The 27,959-nt window shown below is 48.6% G+C and overlaps 1 protein-coding gene across 4 annotated transcripts in view; it reads right to left on the reverse strand.

The window, feature by feature from the left end:
* Positions 1-27,959, reverse strand: part of AFAP1 (actin filament associated protein 1) — a 144,526-nt gene that overhangs the window by 111,124 nt on the left and 5,443 nt on the right. For 2 of the 4 annotated variants that reach the window (XM_040625224.1, XM_040625222.1), the window contains exon 2: positions 1,460-1,508. The exons of the other annotated variants lie outside the window; for them this stretch is intronic. The gene's annotated coding sequence lies outside the window, so the exon portion shown is untranslated. The remainder of the gene's footprint in view (positions 1-1,459; positions 1,509-27,959) is intronic. 4 annotated transcript variants of the gene reach the window in all.

A 27,959-nucleotide genomic window follows, 5' to 3' on the forward strand; every position in this document is an offset into this window, starting at 1 on the left:
ATTGAAGAACTGCCTTGACTGGTAATAGTTAGGATTGCTGAGGACTCGGTGAGGCGGCTGAACCGTGCCAGCGGACACCCCCTCTCTGAAGAAGAGTTGAACGGCGTCTGCCACGATCACCCACAGCACCCTGCCCTCTCTCACGCCCCCTCCCCCAAGAACTACCTGCGCTGAGATGCACACTGAGTTCTGCAAACAAGGGTTTCGTTACCTACAATAGCACCGTAAACTGTAAAACCCAAACACCCGACATTACAGAAAACACGTAAGGTGTAACTGAAGTAGAAATTGTGTTTTGAAAGAATATTTCATGATGCGACAAAATGCTCATTTATATTTGTGGGATAAAAAAAGATCTCAGACAGATGCAATACCTATTTAATTTTTTTTTTAATTTTTATGCTTAGAAAAAGAAAAGGAATAGGCCTTAGTCAAGGGTCTCCGAGACCTGCCCCCCTAGCCCCGAGGCTCGATGACTGGCCAGGAGGACCCAGCGCACAGGCATACTCATAGCTAGACTTATCACGGCGAGAAGACGCAAAGCACGGTCAGCAACAGGGGAAGGCGTGAGGTGCAGATGACACTGGGTGGGAGTCTCCGGGGTCCTCTCCCTCAGAGTTACACAGGATAGAGCACCCGTGAAGTGCTGTCGCCAGGAAGCTCTTAGAGACCCAGCAACAGGGGTTCCACTGGGGGCTGGGCACACAGGCCCTCTTGGCCTGGCGTGTACCAAGGTTCCAGACTCCTGGGAGGAGAGCAGGTCTGCAGGCACAAACCTGCTGTTTGCACAACGAGCTCAGGCTCAGTGAGCCACTCTTATCAGTCAGGGTGGTGGGAACCGTCCCGACATCAAAGTTCCAGACACCAGCCAAGGGCCAAGCTTGCAAGCAGGCCTCCCAGAGGACAGCAGTCTCTGGTCTGCTGTGATAATGCTTTTCTGCACAAGGCCCAAACGTTCATAGTGCTGATGTGAGACTTACTTTCTTCTTTATCGTCTCTTACTTCCAAACGCTTCCCAATGAACATGTATTTCCTTTACGAGCGGGGAGTGTGTTACACGCTTTTAAAAGCTCTGTTTGGCTTGTTTTGCCTACATGACGTCAATTTTCAGATTACATACAGGGGAATTCTGATATTCATAAATGCCATTAAGAAGGCACATGCCAGGGAGAGAGCAGAGCGGGGCTGGCGAGGACGTGGGAGAGCCACCGTGGGATGGGCGGTCCTGGGTGAAGAGCAGGGACCCAAACTGCACCTGTGTCCTCAGGATTTCCAGCTTTACCCCCAACCAAACAAGCCAGATAGGCAGACTTCACATCTGACGTGGTTATGAGCAGGCACTATCTGGGTTTTAACGCCTAGATCTCTATTCTAAGCACCCCCAGCAGACAGCGCCATGGCTCTTGTCAACACAGTTTAATCTTTAATGCCACTGAATTAGAAGATCATGAAATCTTACCTGTGCTTCCTTCTGATGACCCTCACCAAAGAAAGAATTTCAGAAGAATCTGAAAGTTAAAACAACAACAACACGTATGAACTGAAGATATGTAACCCAGGACTCAATCCCTGACTCTACGACCTCATTTCCTTATGCGGAAAAGGGGAGGGAAACACTGCCCGCCTCACAATTGTAAGGGTTAGGTGAGAAAACAGATGTATGAGAATTTTAATGATAAGAGGCTAATATCAGAAACCCTTTCATATAATCATTCCACAAATTTGCCTACTATATGCCAGCTATCGGGTCGGGCCTGGGGAATACAGTGGTAAATAAAACAGACAGCCCGACAGAGCTCAGAGGGCGCACAGCTCACTGGAAGAAGAAACTGTGAGTGAGGTATGGGGATGACAGGAGGTAGCCTTTAAGCGGGGGCTCAGAGATGGCCTCTGGGACTGAGGCTTGGCTTGCAACCCCAAAACTACTGCACGAGAGCTCTGTGACCTCAGGCAAGCCGCTTCAGTTTCCCTGGGCCTCAGTTTCCTTATCTGTAAGATAAGGATCCAAATCGTAGGACTACAATCCTCCTGGGGCTGTAACGAGAATTTTAATGAGTTCACATCTGTGACATTCTCAGAACCATGCCTGGCCACAGAAAACACTTCAACTGCAGAGACAATTTTTATAAGACAAATACATAAATTTTAGGGACTTTGAGAAGATGTAAACGAGACCCTAATCTGTACATGGCGAGATGAGCCAAATTCTCCCTGACCAAATGCTCCTCTCTTCCCCTCAGCAAGTCTAGTGAACTTATTCCCAGGAAATTAAGGCCTACGTGCTACATCCCGGCGGCATTAAAAGTGTGCCAAATGCATACATGACTAAGTTAAACATGTTTCCCAAATAATTACGTATGTTTCCAAAAACATGTATAGGCTTGACATTTTCCAAAATTTAAAAGCACAAAGCACTTTCACATACACTACCTCACTGACTCTGGCAAAAACCCCTTGACAGAAGCCTAACAGGGCAGGGCATTCAGCGGCCCTGTGTGGCCTGTCCACAGTCTGAGAGCCAGTCAGCGGGAAGAAAACAGACCGAAGCAGAGTCTCTGCTTGTTAACACGGTTCTTTTCCCTCCGCACCGTAACATGTACATACCCGCTTAGCTCCTAAAACTTTACAGAAATCCCAATGTAGACACTTGACATAGCATTTGAGAATTTCCATGATGCACACACGCATCTTGTTCTCTGGCTTTGAGAATGCTTTGCGGCCCTTCGGCCGAGGAGGCAGGAACCGGACTGCGTTCCCCCAGCCGAAAGCGGAGTGTTTGCTTCTCAGCAGGGAATCTTTGGGGTTAAACGAACAGGAGATCATTCCACAAAATTACTGTTACACTTCTCAAAAAGGAAGTGTGACTTTCATATAAAAATCTATTCTATTTGGGAGAAAGGTCCACAAAAGCCACAAAAGGATAATACAGTCATACAACAACAATTAAATTCATCTGTCACACAGAGAAACCCCAAAGCCCTCGGGCACACAGCTGCTTTCTGAGCTGAAATTAAACTCCAACTGAGAAACAGGTCAACTCTCTAAAATATTCTTTTGCAAACATCTTAAGAAAAAATTCCTTTAGCTTGCTCGTCATTTTCCAGATGCAATACCTCTCTGCTGGCCTTACTTGAATTTCGGCAGCCGTTCACCACGGCCCAGACACCAAGCCAGCCATTGTGGTGACAAGACAGACGGATATGACATGGCCATACCCTCGAAGGAGCTCACACCGGGGAAATGAAGGCCGTGCAATCACAGTCTTAAAACAGCACACTGATTGCTATCACCTATTTCAGCTTTGGCTCTAACTAGCTTGAATTAAAAAAGAAAAAAGAACCCAGCACACACAGCACATCCCATTTCTAGAAGGAAGCAATCAGATCTGAACATTAAGTGGAGCTGAGAGTGTGGGGGACAGGCAGGGGAGGTCCCTGTAGTGCGAGAGCTCGTTCACAGGGGTTAACACATGTACCGCATGGAGGCAGAGAAGGCCCCCAAGCACAGGGACAGCCTGGAGGCTTCAGCAATGCCCGGGCATTTGGAGAAAGTAACAGAGGGCAAGGAATCTAAAGGCTCCAAATTGAACAGAAATGCCCCACAAGCTCCTCTCCAAATGGGTGAGGGGTTTATAGGAGGCTGAACGTAGCACTGTCCGAATCAGAGCATGGAGCCCTACTGGGGCGTCGAGGAAGACACAGGGCCACTAGGGCCCCTAACTCCTTGGTTATGCCTCTTCTTTATTTTTTATTTTTTTAATTGAGGTGTAATTGACACATTGCATTATGAGAGTTTCGGGTATACAGCATAATGATCTGATATTTGTATATATGGCCAGTGATCACCACATTAAATCTAGTCAACTTCCCTTACTGCACAGTCACAAGATTTCCTTTCCTTGTGATGAGATGTTCTAAGATCTATTCTCTTAGCAGCTCTCAAACATGCAAAACAGTATCATTAACTAAGGTTACCATGCCTGAGAGCCCTTGGTTAAGTCCCTGATCTTCTGTGAGCCCCAGTAAAATCACCAGAGAAACAAGAGATGTGAAAACCCACCCGCCTTTTGCACAGAACTGCTGAGAGGATAAAATGACATAATGGATTTTAAACTTCTTCATGAACCATGAAGCAAAACACAAATGTAAGAAGTCACTACCACCATTGATAACAACCATGTAAAACTGAGTTTTATAACACACCTTCCTCCCACCTTGTCCCGACCAAGAGCACCGTGCCTGCAGACAATCTAGCTGGGCAACCCCACAGTCCAGGGGCTCAGGACAGCTCAGGATCTGAGTTGTATCATTCCTCCAAGGGGTCGGGAAGCTCTCTGAGAGAGAGAACCAAACCAACGTACAAGACCACACTTTCTCGGATGGGTCTGAGGTCATCCAAACTCTCAGCACAGCTAAGCCACCCGGGTGTTGTCCCCTGCTAAACTCAGGAGCTGGGGTCTGTACATTACCACAGCAGAGGCTAAAGGGCATTCAATGTCACATGATGATAGTAAATATCCTGGGCCTAAACCACAGAAATCACACGAAGCTGGAATCCCTGAGAAATGCATATACAGAAGGGATTCAGTGAATTCTGCCTCAAATGCACCCACCATCACCTGTTGGGCTCAGTCCTCCGCCTCCTTCCGGCTGACTCCACTGAAGCTCTGACCTTACCCAGGCTTTCACTCACACCACGGAAAACGAATACACCTGCGTGCCCCTCACAGCAGAGCACGAGACCGACCACCAACACTTCTCCCAGGGCATTCCCCAAAATCAGGCTACAAAGTCCCAGGAAATGTAGTTAATGACTCCCCAACTGCCACATTCTTTCTCCACTCCCCAGGGCGATGGGTTGAGATGATGAGTCTTGAAGTCAGAACTGAAAGAGGCCATAAGCATCATCTAACCCAACCCTCCTGCCACAGCACAGCACCCCAACACCCAGATAATGGCAGAGCAGGAGAGCCGAAGTCAAAACTCACTGGCCCATCCTCGGGTCCAGAACTCCTGCAGCAATGCTGCTCTGGATTTTCTTTTTCCTAATGAAGGAAGATAAAGCAAGGCCCAAGCAAAGCCATTTGATCCATACCAAGGCCATTCAAGAGTTTACGAAGCACCTACATAGGCACTTCCCACCAATTGTACAAGCACGAACGTGTAGAGTCATTCCAGCTGTGTTTCGACTTGCTACCTGTGTTCATAAAGCACCAACTGCTCTGTGGTCCAAGCGCACACAGCAGACCCCCTTCATCATAATACTCACCCTATTTATCCTGCAGCCACCTGTCTGTCCACCGCCCTAGACCACACATCCATGAGAGCAGGGATCAGCTATACTCACCTCTCTCCCCAATGCCAGCCTACAAGACACTCAATAAGTGATGAATGAACTAAGGTAACGACTCAAACATTTTAAACTTGCATTAAAAAAACTGATTTACCAAGTTCTGTAGATGCAGATTTCGTAGCACACAGCTTAAACCGTAACGTGTGGATTTACCCTGTTCTCCCAGATTTCATTTGCTAAGTATTTAGTGAGCGCCTAATACGTGTTGGACATTGCCGAGTGCAGGTGGCCTCGCAGTGCCAGGAACCAGAGTCCTTGATCAGATAGAACTTGGAGTCAGACAGGAAGCAGAGGAAGATGAGAGGTTTGGTGGGAGAGCTGAGAAGAATGAGCCCCGGCCACTGAGGGACGTACTCACTTTGTCCAGCTGGCATGCAGAAAACAGACGCTTCCTACAGCATGCCATCATGTCCCCTCGGCGGCCTATGAAGCCACAATGTGATGAACCCCTGCGTGCCAGATGTCACCACAGAGCCGGGTTCAGAAGAAACCAAAGAAACAAATTAAACTCCAGGACTATGCGTGAATACAGACTGAAACCAGCTTTTTAGGGGCAATGTTCCAATTAGGAAATCCCCTGGCTATGCTAGTTTGAAATCCAAGGTACTCTCAAGGCCAATATTCAAGTGGTGAATTAACCCTACCAGTTAAAACCGAAGAAATCTTTGGTTCAAGGGCTAAAAATGAATTATCTCTGGCAAATTTATTAGCTCTGAGTATTTCCATCAAGAAAATTATAAGCCCTTACCATGTGCTAGGAACAGGCATCAAGCTACACACTTTATAGACATACTTGTATTTAAACTTCAGAACAATTCTGGGAGGTGACAATGGCTCCTATCATCCCATTTCATAGATGAAGAAAGCGAGGTTTACCCAAGTTTTAATACTTATGCCAAATTACACCGTTGGCAAAACCTAGGCAGCCCGCCTGCACAGCCCTGCACGAAGAGGTGGTACTTACAAGCTGCCCGGCAGAGAGCCGGCACCACCGGCGACAAGAAACACCAACAGAGCCCTTCACACCCAAGATCGTTTTGCACCAGTCAAACCAGACTTGCTGTAGTTCTGCACAACTAACCACCAAATGATTCCATGAAGAAAAAGAAGAATGGGTAAACTGAAAAACAGGTAGACATTCGCAGGATGCGGTATATCGGCGCGATACTCTTTACTCCCCCGCAGCACCCAAAGCCAGTGTGAGCTCGTGAAAGCAGGAGGTTCTCAGGCTGCCGGGAACCCCCACTTGCCTCGGACTCGGGTTCGCAACCTTCACCGTCCATCAGAATCACCTGGGCAGCTTCTTAAACCTACAGATGCCCAGGCTCCATTCCTGGAGATCCTATTTGAACTGGTGTGGAGTGAGCATGCACGCTTTCCCCAGAGCCCCCACCCGGCCCTGGACACAGCCAGGGTGGGGAACCACTGCTTCCAGATGCTCACACCCTTCAGCTCAGTTGGCCAAACACTCGCTGGGACTCTAAGCAGTAGGGATCCAGTTTGGGTAAGAGGAGTCACCGCCTACCCCTCAAAAAAGTATTTATAGTTTTCTCTGCTTTTAGGATAAAGAAACTAAGGTCAGAGATTTATTCCAGTTCAAACTAAATAAACTCCCAGTGAAAAATGTTCTTATATAAGTTTACATACAAACAACCTCCTTTATTCTCCCTGTCAGTAGCTGGGGGATTAACTCTGAGCCACGAGAAGTCTGCAGAAATGAGAAATTCAGGTCTTGGCCATTTGCCACACTCCATGTGCACCCTCCCCCAGAAGGAGGGCTCAGCTCCGTGGTAGATTTACCACTTGATCAAGAACGGAAACAGAAAAGGTCTGCTGACCAGCGGATGAGAGGTAAAGCACAATATGAGGGTGTCACTGTGGGGTCCACCAGATGGACCAGGTACAGAACACAAGTGACAGCCGAGGGGACAGGATCAGGAGTGCCACGGACGGTGGCTCTCCCATCCACGCACTCACGCATTCGTTCCACAGACACCTGAAGCCTTACCTTCCATGCTACCCACCCCACCAATTTCCAGCTTCCATTGACTGCGGCCCCCCACGTGCCACATTCATCACGTCTAACCATCACCGACCCGTTTGCTGTCGGCCACCATGTCACAGATGAAGCTGACTGCGGCACAGACAGGCCTCACTCCCCCCTCGGTAATGGCTCCCACATGGGAGCACCGGGAAAGGCGCTTCCCGCCCCTGGCGGACCCGGCCCTCCGCAAACGGCCGTCCTATCCTGGCAGCTGTCGCGGGCTGTTCTGAGGCCCTGAAGGCCACAAATGCACAGGGCTAATGCGGTCCATCTGTCTCTAGCAGATCTTGTGCTTGTCCTGCTGGTCACTTCTGTGGGCAGATGGGTTAGGACGGGCTTTGGCAAGTTACCATGGAGTGACTCGCCTCACTTCCTCCCCCAGGAGTGCAGACTGGCTAGTTAGCAGCGAGGACAGCTTTCTTCTCCATGTCTCACTGCGCATTCCCGTCCCTAAGGCACTCAGGCCACGCCACCAAATGTAGACAGGAAAGAGCCTCCTCTCTCTAGGCCAATGCGTGGGGGGTGTCCCCCGGGGCATCTCTAACTCGCAATGAAACAGAACACTCCCCCACCCCGCCATGACACAGGATGTACAACACACGTGCTCACTGGTATCACGAGCCAGAATCACAGATGTGCTTTAAAGAGTTTCATTCAATTATTCTCTAAGTGCTGCTCACACAGCATCACTATCCGTGTCCATGCTTTACAGACGGCAAAGCACCTGCATCGTGCACTGTGTCTGCACCTCTCAGCAACCTTGTGTGATAGGTTGAGTATGTTTCATTACACCCGCCGTCTAGATGGTGACACCAAAACCCACAGCAACTCAAAGTGACTTTCCCAAGGATGCCCAGCTTGTGTTAGACCCGGGGCACGAGGCCTCTTGATTCCAGAGCTGATCTTGTTGCCAACATCCCACACGGTCCCTCTGGGGACGCTCGCTGGCTCTCAGGAGTGCAGAAAGCAGGTCTGTCCTCCAGAGCCCTCACAATGCCGGGGACAAGGGGGGGATCAGCTTCCGACGGGGAGCACACGCTTACTCGAGAAGGTCACACAGGACGACACAGTCCATCTGCGCTTTGGAAGGAGGCTTCTAATGGCAGTGTGAAGAAGGATGTGCACGAGGTGCTCTCTGACCCGGCAGAGGGAACCAAATGGGCTCCTGTAACTGCTCAGAGGCAGCAGGGCCGAGGCGCTGAGCCAGGGCTGTAAGGGTGAGACGGACGGAGCAGACATGCCCTAGACAGCAATGAGTGTGAAGTCCGGTTAGGCAGCCAGAGGCAGGGAGAGGAACGAGCAGGGGCTTCTAGTCCGAAGGACGGCCGAGTAAGGATGTCGTTACCCACGTAAAAACAGGGCAGGGGAAGCAGGCTTGGAAGAGAAATGCGCGTATGTTTGAGGAGCGTGAGCAACCCAAGGCGAGGACCGCCGCACCACCCTGGATTCCCGGAGTCCCGCACAGACGGCACATGTGGGGGACATCTGTGGAAGAGACCACAGGAGGAGGGAAAGTAAAGGACGCTGGGCGGCAATGACCGCTGGGTCACTGGTGTCTGGATCCGGGAGGCGGGGACAGAAACCAGGTAGTCACCCACAACTGTCCTCCGTTCATGGGCTCGTTTAGCTGGTCAACAGATGCTCGGCCAGACGCTGCAGGGCCCTGCTGAACACCCCGGGGCTCCAAGTGAACAGGGCCGGCACGTGACGCAAATGAGCCGGCAATCCGTGCATCAAGACAGACATGAGGGCCGCGGGAAGCAGCAGACGCAGCGGCTGACGCGCACGTGCATTTCCTAGTTTTCAAGGTGCCCCATCCATGGCTCAGGCACCACCGTGACGGCACAGCACCTTCCATCCTCCAGGGCATCGTAAGAATCATGCGGAGGGCTTCCCAAACAAGAAATGCTGATTCCAAAGGTGGGGGCGTGACAATGTGCGTTTCCAACAAGTTCCCAGGTGACAGGGGTCAGAGTGGCCAGAGGACCACGTTGGGGGACTAGGGAGAGGACAGAGGCAGGGCAGGCCCCAGGCAAGGTATTAACAATGCCTGGGGGTTGGGGCTGGTTCTGGACACTAATTGGGCACCTGACCTTGATCAAGACACCCCAATTCACCAACCTCTGGATTCCTGACACCAAAATGAGGACAAACACTGCTATGATAGTCTTTGGAAGGAAAGAACAAATTAATGTGTGGCGAAGGAAATACCACTGTATTTTATTTTATATTTTATTTTATTTTATTATTTTATTTATTTGACAGAAAGAGAGCACAAGCAGGGGGAGCATAGGCAGAGGGAGAGGGAGAAGCAGGCTCTTCACCAAGCAGGGAGCCCAATGCGGGACTGGATCCTAGGACCCTGGGATCATGACCTGAGCTGAAGGCAGATGCTTAACTGACTGAGCCACCCAGGTGCCCCAATACTACCGTAGTTTTAAAATTTACCTTTATGGTAATTTTCGAAGGGTGAGTTTTGGGTGATTTTTTCAAAAATATTTATCTGTGCGTTTTTCCGCATCATTTGATTTCTTTACTATGTGCATATAACATTTTTTTACAAGAACATGAATAATTTTTTTAAAGAGCAAAAAAAGTTCACACTTAAATTCTCTAGAAGTTTTCCAATGGAAAATGAAATCAACCAAATGCTTTGCAACCAGCATCTTTTTCATGATTAAACTTTTTATTCGAAATGACTGTAGATTTACTGCAGTTGTGAGAACGGTCATGTACTGTTTACCCGATCTCTCCCAGCGGTAACGTCCTGCAAAACCACAGTGCAGTGTCGCACCAGGATCCTCGCACTGACGCAGGCAAGATACAGAACACTCTGCCACCACGGGGACCCTTCCCGTGGCCCCTTTACGGTCACGCCCCCCCCCGCATCCCCCCTGCCTCATCCCTGCCTCCTACGCCTTGACCTTACTCTGTCCTCCATTTCTGCAGTTTTGTCATCTGGAGAACACCCTATAAAAGGAATCCCACAGCACAGAGTCCCTGGGGTTGCCTTTTTCTCACTCAGTTTAACTCTTTGGGGACTCGCCCGGGTCGGGGCACCGGTCAGTAATCTGTTCCTTCTCACTGCGGAGTCATGTCCCACATGGTGGCTGTGCCACTGTTCAGGCAGACAACCCTCGGAGGACGTCTGGGTGTCCCTAGTTTCCGGCTCTTCTGCAAGAGCGCTGCCGTGAACGCTCGCATGCAGGGTTCTGTGTGGACACAAGTCTTCGCTTCTCCGAGATACACGCCCAGGAGCGCACGTGCTGAGTCACGGGGTGGTTGCAAGTTTAGTTTTTTAAGAAACTGCCCCACTGTTTTCCAGTGTGGTGGTCCCATCCTATACTCCCAGCAGCCGCGTGTGAGTGGTTCGGCTTCTCCGCAGCCTTGCCAGCACTTGGTGGTGTTGCTGTTTAATCTGGCCACTCTCGTGGGTGTGCAGGGATACATCCTTGGGGTTGGACTCGCATTCCCTAACAGCCAGTGAGGCTGGACGACTTTGGTGGGCTCACTGGTCACCTGCTCGTCGTCTGCGATGAACCGTCCCCCTCTGCGTCCTTGGCCCATTTTCTAATTGCATTGTTTGTGTGACTGCTTTTGCGAGTTTTTTACACATTCTGGACACAGGCCTTTTATCATATACATGGTTTATAATATCTCCTCCTGGCCTGCAGCTTGTCTTTAGGACAACAGCAGCTTTTGATGTTGATGAAGCCAATGAACCAGCCCTCCCTTCTGCAGACCGCGCGTCAGCGTGCAGTACGAGGAAGGGCTCTTTACAAGCCCCGCATCTCAAAGGTTTCTGTGTTCTTCTTCTCAAAGTTTTATAGCCTTACATCTTACATTACGTCCATGATCGACTTTGAATCGATTTTTGTTTAGGGTGAGACTTCAGGCTGGCTTACTTTGTTACCCATGGAGGTCCGGGTGCCCAGACAACGAGCTCCACTTAGTAACGCAGAGAGAAGCAGGCCAGCACAGCCTCCCACCTCAGGAAAGTCTTGTTTTGTGAAACTTTAATTCCAGTTAGATACTGGGCAACGTAAAATGTCGTTTGAAAGTTTGAAAAAACACAGCTCTGAGTATTCTTACCTTAAAATCTGATTTCCGCCTATGATATCAGATACTATGGTCACGAATACCACAAATAAAGCCTAAACAACAAGCTCAAACATATAATAAGAAAAACAATTAGCATGTGTGTCTGCTGGTGAGGACTTTATTTCCCATCTATTGGGGGAAAGCAAGGTCTTCCCTGCAGACCCTGTGGCTGGATGGTAAACGTGCTGGAGCAAACCTGCAGCGTACTTCCCTCTACTGCCAAACGGTAGGGCTGAAATCGAGACATTAAATCGTCAAATACTTCGTATTCATTGAAGGCAGGATCGTTTAGTTCAAACTAGCATCTAGGGTCATGACAAAGACATGAAGAGGCAGCCACTTCATGGCCATTCCAGCCGACGTTCGGCTTTCTGACCTCCGAGAGTAGAGCCCATGGAATCGGGACGTCTGTCTGACTCAGATACTCTGTGCTTGGGTCTGCTTTGCCACTCTACAGCTATGTGACTCTGGGAGGCTCCCTCAACCGCTTGGAGCTCACCGCCCTCATCATTGATGGGGGATAAACACCAGCTCTCTGAGCCGGTTAACTGGAAAGCGAATGTGTGCCAAGCTGCCAACCAGTGCCCGGCACGCGGTAAGCCCCTCATTAGAGGGGCTAGCCTCATCATCCAAGGAAAGTAAACACTTTCTTTTTCACTTTCCCAGCCTCACCCCACATGCCGTCAGCAGAGAACAGCAAAAGAAAGATAAAAAACACTTGCTCAATTTTTAATAAGAAATGTTTAAAACAAAACACAGCGGGGGAGGAGAGGGAAGAGAGGGAGGTCAGGCAGGGAGAGATGCTCGGACATCCCTCATCACCCACCCGTTCCTCTCAGGCGACCATCAGAACCCACAGCTGGGGGGGAGCACCTCCTTTGCTCAAAGTGGCCTCTCCCCAGGTGTTCAGAAATCGCCAACACCTTGAGATGGGCTGGCGGTGTGGTTGGGGTAGGAGAGCTACAACTTCCTTAAAGAAACCATAGCACAAAAAGTGACCCACAGAGGAGGTACCGACCGCTATAAATACTTGGTGGCAACAGCTGATGTCATGCCTTCTCTACCGGAGACACCCAAATAAACTTGCCAAAACAGCAGAGCAAGCATACAGCAGGAGCCCCGCGCTGTGGCCACAAGTCTGACGGTGCTCTGCCCCAGAAGCCTTTACGACCAGCCACGGTGACCGCCAGGACCTGTCCCAGCGCTCTGTGCTCTCCCACATCTCACGAAGCTCTCTCACTGCGCTGGTGTAACACGTGTACCAACCACCACATGCCAGAGCACTGCTGCTCTAACCCCCAGCCCCTCAGCAAAACTCAGGGACGAGGGAAACGTCTCCTTCCAAGCGGGAAAAAGCAGGACAGTGTGATCCACCTCGGCCAGCATCAAACCCACTCAGCTGCCCGTCAGCGAACACTCTAGTCCCGGGTGACTCCCCTCCCCACACGGTTGGGAGTGACAGCTCGCCAGCTAGAGGGGCGTCAACTCTGACCTTGACTCAGGTGGTTTGGAATAAGGGCCATTCAGAGTCAGGTGAGCCATCATAAAAAACAAAACTGAATGTCTGAAAAGTGTACAAGAGCAGGACAGAATGTAGCTAAAGGGCTGTCTCAAGGGCCCCAGCGACCTCCTCTCTGCCCCTTCTCCCCGACAGGGCCCGTCCCTCCCTGCACTGGCAGGGCCCAGCGCCCGTGGCGGTCTCTCCTCTAGCCCTGTCCCAAACATGCTTTCAGGAAAAGCTCCTCCGATGGTGCCCCCCTCCCCAGAATGTAGGCAATAAACGCTTCCCGCAGTAAGTAAATGCCCATCGCTGTAACTTCACAGGAATCCTTTTGAATGTGTCATCCCTCTTGGGAATCACGCCACGAGCTGGAGCAGGAGGCTTCTCTCTACTACAGTTTTCTCATTTGTAAAATGATAAATGCTAATAACAATAACCACACTCGCCCATAGGGTTGTTCTGAAAAATCATGTGACCGAGTGTGGGAAACCCTCTCAGCACACAGGAGCAGCCACATTCCAATGCTCAGTAAAGGTCATTACCATGAGCCATGATCACCTAGCACTCCGCGGGCAGAAGAGCCGGTTAGACCCACGTATCATCACAGGAGGATGTCTCTGTATACTACCGGGGGGAGGCATGAACAGTGTGCATCAAATACTATTCGTTTTAAAAAATTACCTCCAAAATATACATTTATATTTGTAGATAACACTGGAAACAATCTGGAAGGAAACACACCAATATTAATAGCGCTTACCCCAAAGACACCGAGAAAGAGTCAGTTCACCTTTTGCTTTTCGTCTCACTTAACTACCTGACTTATTCTCAGGGAGCATCTTCCTATTCCTCCTGTAAAGTTTTTCAAAGGAATTCAACGCCACTCTCCCGGAGAAGCAAGTGGCATCAGGAGGGTAAAGAGAAGATGAACCGGATGAACCAAAGGGTCAAGTCCAGGCTTGGCGTCCATGTGTGCGCCAGACTCCTGCAGACACAGAACACCGTCCCTCCGCCTTCTCTCCTGTGGGCTAATCCAAGACTTGGAGATTGAGATTGTTCTCACCAACCTCACGCTTTCTGCATGTGTCTTCCTCAGAGCAGTCAGGAAGGTCTGGGCCCATCAACCACCCTGAGGGACTTGGCACCACCCTTCCAAACTCCTCCCGTGGGCGCACCCACCCAGCGCCGCTAGCTTGCCCCTTTTCTGAAATGGGATTGCAATTCCACATGGCCACAAAGGCACCTGACATTAGCTTGTCATTCCCACCACGCTCCGCACAGTGCAGACAACAGAACAGTGAATAACTATGCTGGAAGGCACCTTAGAACACCAGTCATCACCATTCTACTTACAAACACACGGATCCAGGAAGGGACATGACATGGCTTTGGGAACATGCTACTGCTTGAAGCAGGGCAGAGCCAGGTGTCCTGACTCCCAGAAGAGTGCTGGTGTGCAGTCCCATAACAACTATTCGTGTGTTTTGCTGGCCCTGAAAGTCCTCACTGCTATACAGGGTAAGCACGATTTCTCTGGGACTGCTCGGCCCAGAGTCCTGAACGCCCGTTGCTGGAAAACCAGTAAAGCCCCATCACTTATTAAGATGATCCATCAGAAAGAGAATGTAGCTAACAGGGAAGGGAATTCACACAGATTGTAATTAGCTCAGTAACCCAAACAAACAAACAAACAAAACAAAACAATCGACCTGAGTAGAAAACGTAAGTCTGATGAGCAAATTCAAGACAGATCCACAACACGGGAAGTATGATCGCTAAAACACAGAGCCATCAGAGAACTGTGTATACCTGAGTATAGATCAAACTGCCATACTTTTGGAACAGGAAGGCTATCTGGAATTTGTCAGAAAGGCCCTTTTAAACAGTATTATTTGATTCCTACCATAAAAATAAATAAACGTACATTTATATACACATACACACACAATTCATATATGAATTATATTGTTCAGTTCGTATATTGGGAAGACGGACAATATCAAAATTGTTAGGCACAATTGTGTTAGACTAATTTCATAGCATGGTATGTGATGGTCCGTATTTCGGGGGGAGAGGGGTCACCCTTCTCTGGATGACAACAAAACCCAGGGGCTTTATAGGCAGATTTTATGCTGTCACTAGACTGGATAAAGGAAAAAAGGAAAGAGAATTGAATTATCAAGGGAGCAAATTTAATTGCTCAACTGTACTTGCTTCCCAAAACAATCTTGTCAGTCACATGGAAAATATAATTTACTGAACACAGACAGCTGCTACAGATTGAAAGTGTTCCTAACAAGGTTCCCTTTCTCTTACCAAGAAGCTGGAATTCCTCAGACACAAATGGCCTACACTTCGCCCTTAGAATCAATCTGTATCAAAAGGTTTGAGGAGTCAAGACAATTTATTTTTTTAAAGAATTTGAGAGGGGACCTGGCTGGCTCAGTTGGGTAAGCGACTGCCTTCGGCTCAGGTCATGATACCAGGGTCCTGGGACTGAGTCCCACATCGGGCTCCCTGCTCTGTGGGGAGCCTGCTTCTCCTTCTGACCCTCCCCCCTCTCATGCTCTCTCAAAAAAAAAAAGAAAAAGAAAAAAAGAATTTATTTGAGAGAGAGAAAGAGCCAGAGAGCAAGAGAGCACAAGGTGGGTGAAGGGCAGAGGAAAAGGGAGAGGGAGAAGCAGACTCCCGGATGAAAAGGGAGCCCGATGGGGGACTCAATCCCAAGACCCCGGGATGGAGACCTGGGCCAAAGGCAGATGCTTAGCCAACTGAGCCATCCAGGCGCCCCGAGAAGTCAAGACAATTTAGATATGTTTTGAGATTTAAAAGCGAACTTACTAACATTATTTTACCATCTGAACTGCCTTTTGAGGACTATCCTAGACTCGGTAAAAATTCTCTTACTCTGAAAATTCCCTCTGCACACAGGCACATGTGCACACACACACACTCACATGCACGGCCTATAATTCCAGGAGAAGGAATTAACAGTACATAATTATTAACTTGTCAAAGCCAATGTATATTTTATGTCAGTTTGCCTCCAAAGAAAACAAATTTTGAAATTTAGAAGGCTAAATTCAGGTCATGGCTTACCCATCTTCAGGAAACCAGGCAAATTCCCTAAACTCTCTTAGCTTCAGTCCCCTACTCTTTAAAATAGGCGCAATGTTTTTAAACCTAGCTTTAAGACTGTCAAAGAACAAAACACGTGAGGACATACTGCGTTGTCAAGGGGAGGGAAAACGGGTGACTTAAACGCTGACGGGGAGAGGATTAAATCGTCGAACCCTGATGAACCGGAACCTGGCACCAGCCAGCCAGAATTTCAGGTGTGCACACCCTTTGACCCAGCGACCCCACTTCTAGAACCACCTCACGGACATACTCGTGCACCTGCACAGGGGTTACGCACCACACAGCCCCGCCTCTTATTCTGAAAGACTGGGAACAACCTCAACACAGAATTGTAGCGTTCCTCCTACACCCACATCTGTGATTTCTGAAGAAGACACAATTCTCCACGAGTGCTTGATCGTGCTCATATAGCCTCAAGGATGCAAACGTAGCTGGTCACGTGGTTACGGGAGACAGACCAGGGACCGGAGTGGGGCCCCCTTCCACTCTCTAACACGCTTTAAATGTTGCGCCACTGCTCATGTCCCATGGTCAAAACACAGGACTGAAGCCAGCATTTCTGACCCGACTATGAAAAAGAAGGTAACTCGTAATAGCTGCCTCACAGACCAGTGTGTTAATTAAATAAGGAACAAAACGTCAGCGTTCTAAGGGTGGCGGTGCAATTTTAATCGGGGTGTCGGAGAGGGGGTCGTGGAAAAGGAGTACTTCACACCTCAAAGGATGGGCAAGGTAGGAAGAGGCAGCAGTGAACAGAGGAAGAGGGGGGAGAGCATAAACTGTACGTGTGGCTCTTACCCTGGGCTTCAGAAAAGGGCCCACGGGACTAGCTGGAGTGCAAGGCTGGTGATGTAAGAGAGGAAGAAACCCCAACCTGTAGATGGCACTTAGATCACGAAGGCCTTGAATGCCAAGTCAAGGAATCTGCCTTCCGTCTTAACAACGGAAAACCGCAAAAGGGGCTTGTACGGACGTGGAATATTAAGCGCAGGGCACCATATGACCCCATTGATTCCTGACATGGGTGCGGTGGAGACAGGTAAGGGAGCTCTCATAATACAGACAAGACGCCATTGGGAGGACACGAGCAAGGGTACCAGCCCGGGATCATGGCGCTGTCTCCAAATACAAAGTGCCATGCGTTTATTTTTATAGCACTGCCAACTTAGGCTCAGACTGCAGTATTCTAGAACCGTGTCTGCATTAATCGCCTCGGGCCACAGACCGCAGACTGGGAGCATAAACAACAGAAGCTGATTCCTCACAGTTCAGGAGGCCGGAAGTCCAAGATCTCAGTGCCTACCGACGCGGTTCCTGGGTGCATCGCTCCCCCGGCTTGCAGACGGCCACCTTCCCGCAGTGCACCCACGCCGTGGAGACGGCACGCAAGCTCTCTGCTATCTCTTCTTACAAGGAGCCTGCTGTCATCGGACCAGACCTTCACGACCTCACCTAACCCAGTGTACCTGCCAGACTCCACTCCGGTACCATCACATGGAGGTGAGGGCTTCACCACATGAACCTGTGGGGCCCACAACAGTGTCCTGTCAATCATGTTGAATCAAATAATGAATGAACAGGAAAAAGGGTAAACTGTATGTCAACAAGTCAATACTGTTTACATTTATGGTAACATGTAAAGGCCAACTTAAAATTTCCGTGCTAATAAGAATGAGAAGCAGAGATCAATGAAAATCAGTTATAAAAATATTTCACTTTGGGCCACACATTTAGCCTTCCTGTGGCAGGTACATGGCTTTTACTCCCGGCTTTGCCACCAAAAACACTAGAGCATTTCCCTGCATCCCAGTTAGTCCCTGTGATCAGTGGGCTGACCCACAGTTCAATACTCCAGTCCCGATAAAGGTGACAAAACTCAATGTCACGGACCAGATGGACAAGCAAAGACCAACCATGACGTGCACAAGAGATGAGACACTCAGGGCTTCGGATCAACCACAAAGTGGGCGACAAAGAGCCAGGAGTGGAAAAAAGCAGATGTTTGTAACGATCCATGAAACATGTGACCACACCGAGGGGACGAGGAGATGTTACTGAAGCCTTTCTATTTTAAATCTTGGAGGTAATGGCCCCACAGTTTACAGTCACTCTGCTGTAAACGTCAGTGTGAAAAACTTCTTCCAGGGGCCATATGATAGCCACAAAATTCCTGACATATTTGTCCTTTAATATAGTTACCAATAAGAGAAAGATGAGAGACTGAATATACAAAAAGACAATGACTAGACCATGTATAGAAACAACTCTGACCCCCAGCCCATGGCAACTCCCACGGGGAGCTGCCCCTTCCCCACAGCAACCCTCCCAGGGAACCAGCCCCTTGCCCAGAGCCACCCACTTAGGGAACTGGCCCCTTACCCATGGTGACCTGCCACGGAGCCGGCCTGCTCTTAGTCAGATCTGCAGAAGACAGACTGCTGTCTCTAAGAACAATCCAGGAACGCAACAATAATCCCTGGGACCATCGGCCAGGACAGAACGGATAACTGACACCTCTGATTTCTGTCCTGCTTTGGACTCAGGACCAACCCAAGAAACCCAAACCCACTCCCCTAATCAGCCACGTGGGACGCCCCCTTCCAGCCTCCCCAAGCCTCCAGCCCCCATCGGGCTCACTCAAGAGCCCCCTTTCCTCCTCTGGGAAGCCCCCCCCCGCCCCGCTCTCCCTGCCTCTGGGTCTCTGCCCAGTGCAGGCAGCCGACCCCTGCTCCAGCCAGCACCCGGTACACAGCTTTGCCTTTCTCATATGTTTGCTCTTCATCTATTTCCACAGTCTCAAACCGGGGGCTTTTCTCCAGATGGTCATTCTGTAACTCAGAAGCATGACGCAGCATGTTGCAAGTCTGGAGACATCATCACATCCCCCAGGCCCTTTCCACAAAGCCCCATGTATTGGGGCTCTTAGTCCCTCCCCCACTGCCAGGGAAGTGACCGTGTGTTAAGGAAAGTTCAAGGGCTTTGGGGTCAAACCCGAGTTCGTCAGCATCTCACTTTTCCACTTACAACCGTGTGATGTTGAGCAACTCCCTAAAACCACTAAGCCTCTGTCTCCATCTTTAATAAAAATAGTGTTTACTGCTCAGCTTGTATTGGACGGGACACTGTACGTAAAGTGGTTCATATACACTCCCAGCTGTGGACACCCTTGTCCCAGCTCCCCTCCTGCAGGAAGAACAGCAAGATGCCTCAGGATGAGGCTGACAGCCCCTCACCCAGACCCCTCACCTGGGCCCCTTTCAGTCAATGACACCCAGACTCAAAGGGTCACCAGAAGACAACATTTGTTTCCACGTTTCAACTTAGGTATGGGTCGTTCTAACTCACACCCAATGATCCATAATTAGGAAGTGATTTTTCCACGTTGCCCTTCACCTCCATTTTTAGCAGACTCAGATGTGCCCTATTAACTCACTCTTAAATCCAATTCAGAATCAAAAACAAAACTTCAATTGCTCACACCATTCCGAGTGCCTTCCCCACGGAGCTAGAACCCGGACACCGTGCCGGGCAGCCCAAGCTCCGTCACACAGCACGGACACACTGTCCCACCAGCGGCTGCGGGAGGCTGCACCATCCCACGCCAGCACAGCCCCGGAGCTCAGCCGCACCTGACCCAGGCAGTCCTGAGACCCAGCGGGCAGGTGGCTGCAAACCGACCATGCAAACTTGACTGCCGGACGGTAACAGATTCCGCATCTCTGCCGCCACTCGCTACTCATGTCAGAGGCTCCCACACTCACCCCTGCGCTGCCGCTGCAAGTACCCCAGGGTGGGTGACGTTCTTCACTGGGGCGCTCCTGAGACAGAGCTGTAACTACTACCAGTAATGCCAGTCGTGCCATTACACTCAGCGCTCGCCGCACGCCTCGCACACACAAAGCACTTCACGTTCATTATCTCGCACACCTGCTCCCCTTACAAAGCAGGCAGTTTTTCCACTTTGTCTAAGTGGCTCACAGAAGTTACTGACCAGCCCAAGATTTCACACTGCTAATCAATGAGTGGCACAGCCAGAATGCCAGCCCAGGCCTGGGGGGGCCTGTATCTCCGCCATCACCCCTGGTTGCTCTCCCCAAGCTCCATGGGCAGCCGACAGACTGCCAGTATCCAGAGGCTTCAGAAATGCCCTCCACTATGGTACAAGGGCTAGTTCAGTGTCAAGAAGGCAGGAAAGAGGGGTGGGGGAATGGGATAGGCTGGTGATGGGTAGTAAGGAGGGCACGTATTGCATGGTGCACTGGGTGTTGTACACAACTAATGAATCATGGAACTTAACATCAAAAACCAGGGATGTACTGTATGGTGACTAACATAATATAATAAAAAAATATTATTATAGGGGGCCTGGGTGGCTCAGTCATTAAGCGTCTGCCTTCAGATCAGGGCATGATCCCAGGGTCCTGGGATCGAGCCCCACATCAGGCTCCTCAGCTGGGAGCCTGCTTCTTCCTCTCCCACTCCCCCTACTTGTGTTCCCTCTCTCGCTGCCTGTCTCTCTCTCTCTGTCAAACAAATAAATAAAATCTTTAAAAAATATATACATATATTATTATAATAAAAAAAAAAAGAAGGCAGGGTGTGGATCAGTAAGAACCCTTTTATTCTCTGAGGTTATCTCACCCAGAGGACGGGCTAAGCAGTCTGTGGAATGGTCCTCACACACAGTACGGCAGCTTCCTCTGTACTCCCCAAATCCAGGTGCAGCTGGCATGCGGGGTCCAGGCGTGATGACACCCCTCTGGGCCTCGCCGGACAGGTGTCCGACCAGGTGGAGGCCCAGGCTCTTTTCTCACGGCCCAGGCTGGCCCAATCTGCTACACATCGAAGACTTAACACATTCACGACAGACAGACAGCTCCTTTGCTGTGGTCACTTCCTGCCCTGCACTAAAAATACCGTGAATTCGGGAAAAGCCATCCAAGTGGGACCAGCCACCTGGAATCTTCAAAGGGCCGAGGAAGCCTCAGCTGCTCAGTTCCACCCTAGAAACCGTACTCCTCCTCCATAGTCCACCTCCAAACCACATCTTCTGTGGCACCATGCCCCCCACCCCTGCTAATGTCCCAGAGCCTCTCGTTCTCACCTCTGCCAGCATTTGTCACAAGCCCAAACAGCCAACCAACCCATGTCTGCCCCTCTCCCCCCGCAGCTATAAGGGCCAGCTGGGCCGGGACTCCTGCTCCCAGACGAGGCGCTCTAACTGCCGCGTGGCTGGCGGAATGAGTGCACGGGGCATGGGGCACGGACACTGAAGACCTGCCCGCACCACAAGGAGCGCCTTACAGGTCAAAGGCAGCAAGAGCCACTGGGCTGCCAAGCGGGAGTCGCTGGCACTGTGAAAAACTCCATTATGACAGTTCCTGGGCACACCTGTCAGCTCAGTGTTGAGATACCAAGAAGTCCAAGCAGATAAAGAGGCCAGGGTAGCAAGGAGTCAGAAGCCCAGGCTTCGGTCTTAGTATTGGAATCCCACTTACCATGTGATCTTGAGCAAGTGAGTCAATGTCTCCTGCTCTCTGATTTTTTTTTTTTACTATAAGCTACAAATTTTACTTACATTTCACCAATTTTTCCACTGATGTCCTTTTTCTGTTCCAGAATCATACATTACATTTAATAGTCATATGTCTATAGTCTCCTTCAACCTGTGGAAAGGTTTTTGAAACTTTCGAAGAGTACTGCTCAGGTATTATATATATCATTCATTTTTTGTTTATATTATATTTTCTCAGGTCTGAGCTTATTTGTTTGGCAAGAATGCCACTGAGGTGATTATGGTGCTTTCCCCAGTGAATCATATCAAGAGACATATGATACTGATATGTCCCATTGCTGGTGATTGTGATGTCGGTTATGGGGATTTTGTTGTACTGCTCTACTTTAAAGTTAATAATTTTTTCTTCTTAATAATTACCCTGAGGAGTGCTGGTTTTAGTCTATGCCAATATCTTGTTTTTCCTTAATCTTTTGCTCCCTGATTTTAGCATTCATTGGTTGATCTTGATCTTCCCTGAAACAATTATTGCTGTAGTCTAATGGTGATTTTTTAAAATTTCCCTCATTTCTTGTGCATTAATTGGTATTCTTCTACAATAAAGAGCTGTCTTTTCTCTCCCTCCTATATTTATTTATTCCATTATTTAAATTATATCAATCTGGACTTATCTATTCTGTGGGTTCCAGTCCAGTATTATTTTTATTATTTTATTGCCCAGTTTGTTCCACCTTTGGTTATTGTGGACTCTTTTTTTTCTTTTTTTTCTTTTTTTTTAATATTTTTTTATTATATGTTAGTCACCATACAGTACATCCCTAGTTTTTGATGTAAAGTTCCATGATTCATTACTTGCGTATAACACCCAGCGCACCAGCCTATCCCAGTCCCCCACCCCCTCCCCTCTGAAGCCCTCAGTTTGTTTCCCAGAGTCAGCGGTCTGTGTGGTGTGTTTAAAAGTTCTCATCACGAGAAGAAAAACTGATCATGCTTTACAAATGATGAAGTGATGATCCAGGTGAACTCGACTCACCGTGGTCATCACCTCGCAGTGTGCACACGTATCAAATCCTGACGTTGCACACCTGAAACCAATCCGTCATGGTACGTCCGTTGCATCTCGGTTTAAAAATCAGAGAGCATAGTCTCTCATGGGAATGAACCATGAGCATAGTCTCTCGTGATGAGAACTTTTAAACACACCACACGGACTGCTAACTCCAGTCCCCAGGAGTCTCATCTCGTTCTGTCACCTGCAAAATGAGGACATCACCCACCCCACAGAGTGGCTGCAAAGAGGAAGCGAGGTGCGGATGTAAAGTGCTTGGCACAGTGCTCGGGCGCAGTAAGCACTCAACCAAGCGAGGCAGTAGAGATGGTGGAGGTGATACAGGACCCCGAGCTCCTCAGAAGGTCCACAGACCGAATGTTGGGGTTCCCTCAGGATTCCTGGTTGTAACTGAACCCCCAAAGGGATGGTCTTAGGAGGTAGGGCCCTCAGGAGGCCCTTGGGTCATGAAGGTGGAGCCCCCTGAATGGGAGTAGTACCATTATAAAAGGGGCCCCAGAGAGCCCCATTTTCCTTCTACCACATGAGCACTCCGCAAGAAGACGTCATCCGTGAGCCAGCATGGGCCAACACCTTGATCTTGGACTTCTGGCCCCCACGACTCCAAATATAAAGTTCTGGTATTTACAAGCCCCCTGGTCTTTGCTTTCTGCTACAGCAGCCTGAACAGACTAACACAGACAGTCGCTCCTCAAGCCCAGGAAAACTGAACTAACCCATCCGGAGGAAAAAAATCAAAGAACTTATGTATGACCTCCCAACATACAAATCTGAATTAATTGGGAAGAGGGGATTTTCACAAGAAACTATGAAGCCACATGTCCTCAAGATTCATTCGGATTGTCACTTTCACTTTTGCTTCCACATCAGACAGTTCATGTAACCGAGAATTGCATGCTGTAAATGTTCCGGAAAACCCTTTACTTTTCAAGAGCCATTCACCATGTAGGGTTCCATGCGTTCTCCTTTCCTCTTTGGACATCTGTCACACATGTCTTCATCAAACAACCCCCAGGAGGCCTGTGTCTTGCTCCCAAGAAGCCATTTCTGTACACTACTTCTGCTAGAAAGTTCCAGACTAGCTGACAGCCCCAAACCTAGCTCCACCCACCATGGCTAAAAATACCACTAGTATGTGGCACCATTACCTCGTGTCCAGAACAAGATTCCATCATTACTACTACTTCTTTTTCCTTTTCTTAATATTTTTATGATAAAAAAATGAACCCAAAAGCAGCTTTCTCAATGCTGCCTGCCCCCAGCAGTGCTGCATACCACACATATGTGCACGATCAGTAGGAGTGAGCCAGGTCAAGTAAAAGGAAATGAGGATTTCCAAACTCTGAACTCACTGATGGCAGCCGCACACAGAGCACCGAATGGACACTCTTAGATTTACAAGGTGGAGGCAAAATTTAGTTGCGACATGCATGGATGGAAAAGAAATGTGTTTGAAGAGGATGTTTGGAAATATACAACCCTATGTCTAATGCCTGCAAGGACTGAAAAGCAGCCCTTTTTTTCCATATTGAAAAACAGATAATGGGCTGAAAGGTAATTTTTCTCTCAGACTGCAGCAGTGTCACGGAACTACTATCAAATGTTTCAGGCTTTGTTAGATAATCAAACTGAGAAGCCATGTAAAAATAAACCATTCCTCCAGGATGTGGAGGGCAATAAAACCACATCTGACCACATTCTCAAAACCAGAAAGGATGGTACTTTAAAAATATGTATTTTCAATGACTATAATGGAGTTTCTAATATTAAACATATATATACGTATATATATATACATATATATATGTATAATATATACACATATATACATATCAATAAAAAAATTCATAGAAGGTTTAGAAAAAGGCCGGAGAAATCTTCCAAAAATGAAAACAGAGACAGAGAAGCAGGTAAATAGAAAAGCGCAGAGGACCCGTAGGGGAATGTGTGCTCAGAATAAAGGAGAGGTGTCCATGGATGGGGCAGGCCCACCAAGTGACCGACACAAGGAATGAAAACAAGACCCACATCATGACATGACCATCACAAAATTTCCAAACACCAGCAACAACAAGGGCCTAAAAGATTATGCAAAGGAAAGTGTGGGTTACCAACAAAGAAAAGGCTTTGGACACCTCGACTTCACGTTAGAACTTGGAATTCTGAGCAGTGTCTTCAAAATTCTGCAGGAAAATTATTTCTAGCCCAGAATTCTATACTCAAATGGTCAATTACATGTGAGAATAAAATATTCCAACATTATACAAGATCTCAAAAAATATATATATATACACATATATTTCTTCAACAGCTACTGTGTATATGCTCCCCCAAAGTAAGAGAAAAAACTAAGAAGGAGGGGGGCGCCTGGGTGGCACAGCGGTTAAGCGGCTGCCTTCGGCTCAGGGCGTGATCCTGGCGTTATGGGATCGAGCCCCACATCAGGCTCCTCTGCTATGAGCCTGCTTCTTCCTCTCCCACTCCCCCTGCTTGTGTTCCCTCTCTCGCTGGCTGTCTCTATCTCTGTCAAATAAATAAATAAAATCTTTAAAAAAAAAAAAAAAACTAAGAAGGAGGATTCTTAACCCAAGAGAGAGTGAAAGAAACTCTCAGGGTGATAGGGAAGATCTGAGGAGGACAGTCGCAACAGGCCTAGCCAGAGAGCACTGGAGAGGAAAGACAGCAGGATGGGAAGTTCAGAATTATTACCTGGTGGGGGTGGATGTACTGAGAGGAGACTGACTCTTCTGGGGTGAGGGGTGAATAAAGGACAGATACAATGAAAACTAAGCAAAACAAACTCTAAGAAAAAGAAAGTTAATGTAATCAAAATAGACCAAACATCTCAGCTGGGAATAACATCTCCACAGTTGTCCTAAGTGCTGCTGAATTCTTCAGCAAACCTTTAACGTAATCACACAGAGAGAACAGGGCGGAAAGAGGTGGCGGTGGGAGGAGGCAGTAGGATAAGGCACCTAAACCGGCTTCTAAATAGCAGGATGTTTCACACACTCGAAATCTGGAGGAAAGAGCTGAAACGCGAAAATGATGGCCTCTGAGGAGCAGGAATCAGGGTGGAGAAGGGCGGGGTAGGTGATTGCTGTGTTTTTGTTCTAAGTCTCACAGAACTTTTGACTCTTAAAACTATGTGCCTGTAGAACTTTGTTCAAAATGAGTATTACATTTTTAAACAAAATCTGATACTTGACCAGCAGGAAGATCACACTGAGTGTTGTGTTAAACCTTCTGGAACCCAGTCCCGTTGAAAATGAATGGCAAGCTGGAACTCGTCTCCCCACTAAACACACACACGGGCACAGACACACAAAATGGTTTGCCCAGGATCACAGGCAGTTCATAAATTCCCGAAGGCCAGCTGAAAAGCCTTAGAATTCTAGATTCTATTTTCTTACAGGAAGTTTATTTCAAATCAGAGCTTGTCATTTACTGTAAAGGAAAAAAAAATCCTTACGAAAAGCTATTAAAAACACCTACATCAAACGAGGCCACACTTGGTCTCAAATACTTGGTCATCACCAGTTGTTTCCTTGACCACAAAACGCACTTCATTCCTAATTATCAGTGAAAGTGGAAATTTTGTTTATTGGGCTTTGCTCAACCTTGAAACAGACTCTCTAAAACTCCGGAATGCGAATCCCCGTTGGGTTGACTTGGCTGTTTCCATTCTAGAAATGGACGTGGAATCCTGCACCTCTGCCCCATGAGGACAGAGTTCTTCGTGTAAACCTTGAAAATGCAAGGCCCTAAAAGCCCCCCCACCATGGCTGGTTTTTCTGATGGAGGAATTCCTCTAATGACTTCTTGGCAAAACTCCTCTAATCAAGAGCGCACCAGTTAAGGAGCCCAAAGTACAAAACACGGAAGTTACTCTGCTTTTGACTGACCTGCGTCTCTCTGGCTGTAAACCCCACCCACAGCTCAACAGTGAATCAGAACTGTCTTGTCACTTAATAGGGATCTTAATGGTCTTGCCCATTGGCTTAAAATGTCGGTGGTTCATTAACATATATATCAATGAGGGTAACAGTCAAAGCTTCATTGGCTGCTGTCATAAATGGATCGGCTAATTGTGGAAGGCAGAATAATGGTCCCCAAAGACGTCCATGCTCCAATCCCTGGAACCCATGACTATGTCACATTACATGGCAAAGGGACTTTGCCATCGGCCTTAGATGGGGAAGTTACCCTGGGTTATCTAGGTGGGCCACATCTAATCACATGGGCCCCTAAAAGCCAAGAACTTTCTCCAGGTAGAAGAGATATGGCAGAAGGGGAAGTCGGAGAGCTGCAGCAGGCTTCAGTGGTCCCTGCCGGTTCTGGGCTAAGGGGGTTGTGTGCAAGGACCAGAAAGAGGCCTCTAGGAGCCGTGGGCGGCCTTCCGGCTGACAGCCAGAAAGGAAACAGGGGCCTCATTCCAACAACTGCAGGAACTATATTCGGCTGATAATCTGAACGAGCTTGGAAGCAATTCTCCCCCAGATTCTCCAGGAAGGAACGCAGCCCTGCCCACACCTTGTTTTTTGCCCGGTGAGGCCAGAGTCAGACTTTTAACCTAGAGAACCATGAGATAACAAATCTGTGTTGTTTTAAAGCCACGAAGTGTGTGGCAATTTGTTACAGCAGCCACAGGAAACCCATACAGGGGTAGATGGGCAAATGCCAGGAGCGCGCCTGTCACTTTGTGGACATGTGAAAAGAGTAAACTGACTGAAGCCAACAGACAGCGATGGCCATCTACACAGTAGAGATTTGTTCTGACAAACGCAGATTTGGGGAATTACAAAGCGCCCAGAACATTCTACGAATTTTAGGTGTTGGGTAATTCACTGCCCTTTAACTTAGAAACCTGCGGATCCGGGTCTTGCCCAATAAACTCTAAGTAGCATGCAGGGGAATAAATGCTGGATTGTACACACCAACCCGGTCCCCAAATTGTCCTACGGACCTATGGCAGCACTTACAACATGGTCACGCAATCATACCGAGGTCTGCCTCTCCCACTGGGCCGTGGAGCCCCCTGCTCTTCATGCAGGAGTCACGGCATCCCACCTCGCATGTCCACATCTACCATGGCACTTGGGTGCGCCGCAGGTGACCTGTATAAAGGTTTGTTGAGCTGTGTGACAGCATAATTTAATATCTGTGTATAAAAGGTAGATTCTTTGAGGACAAATGCTGTGTTTTATTAGCCAATGTATCCGTCCCACTGGGTGAT

The sequence above is a fragment of the Ursus maritimus genome, unplaced genomic scaffold (genome assembly GCF_017311325.1).
Source record: "Ursus maritimus isolate PB19 unplaced genomic scaffold, ASM1731132v1 scaffold_8, whole genome shotgun sequence".
In the NCBI taxonomy this organism is placed as follows: Eukaryota; Metazoa; Chordata; class Mammalia; order Carnivora; family Ursidae; genus Ursus; species Ursus maritimus.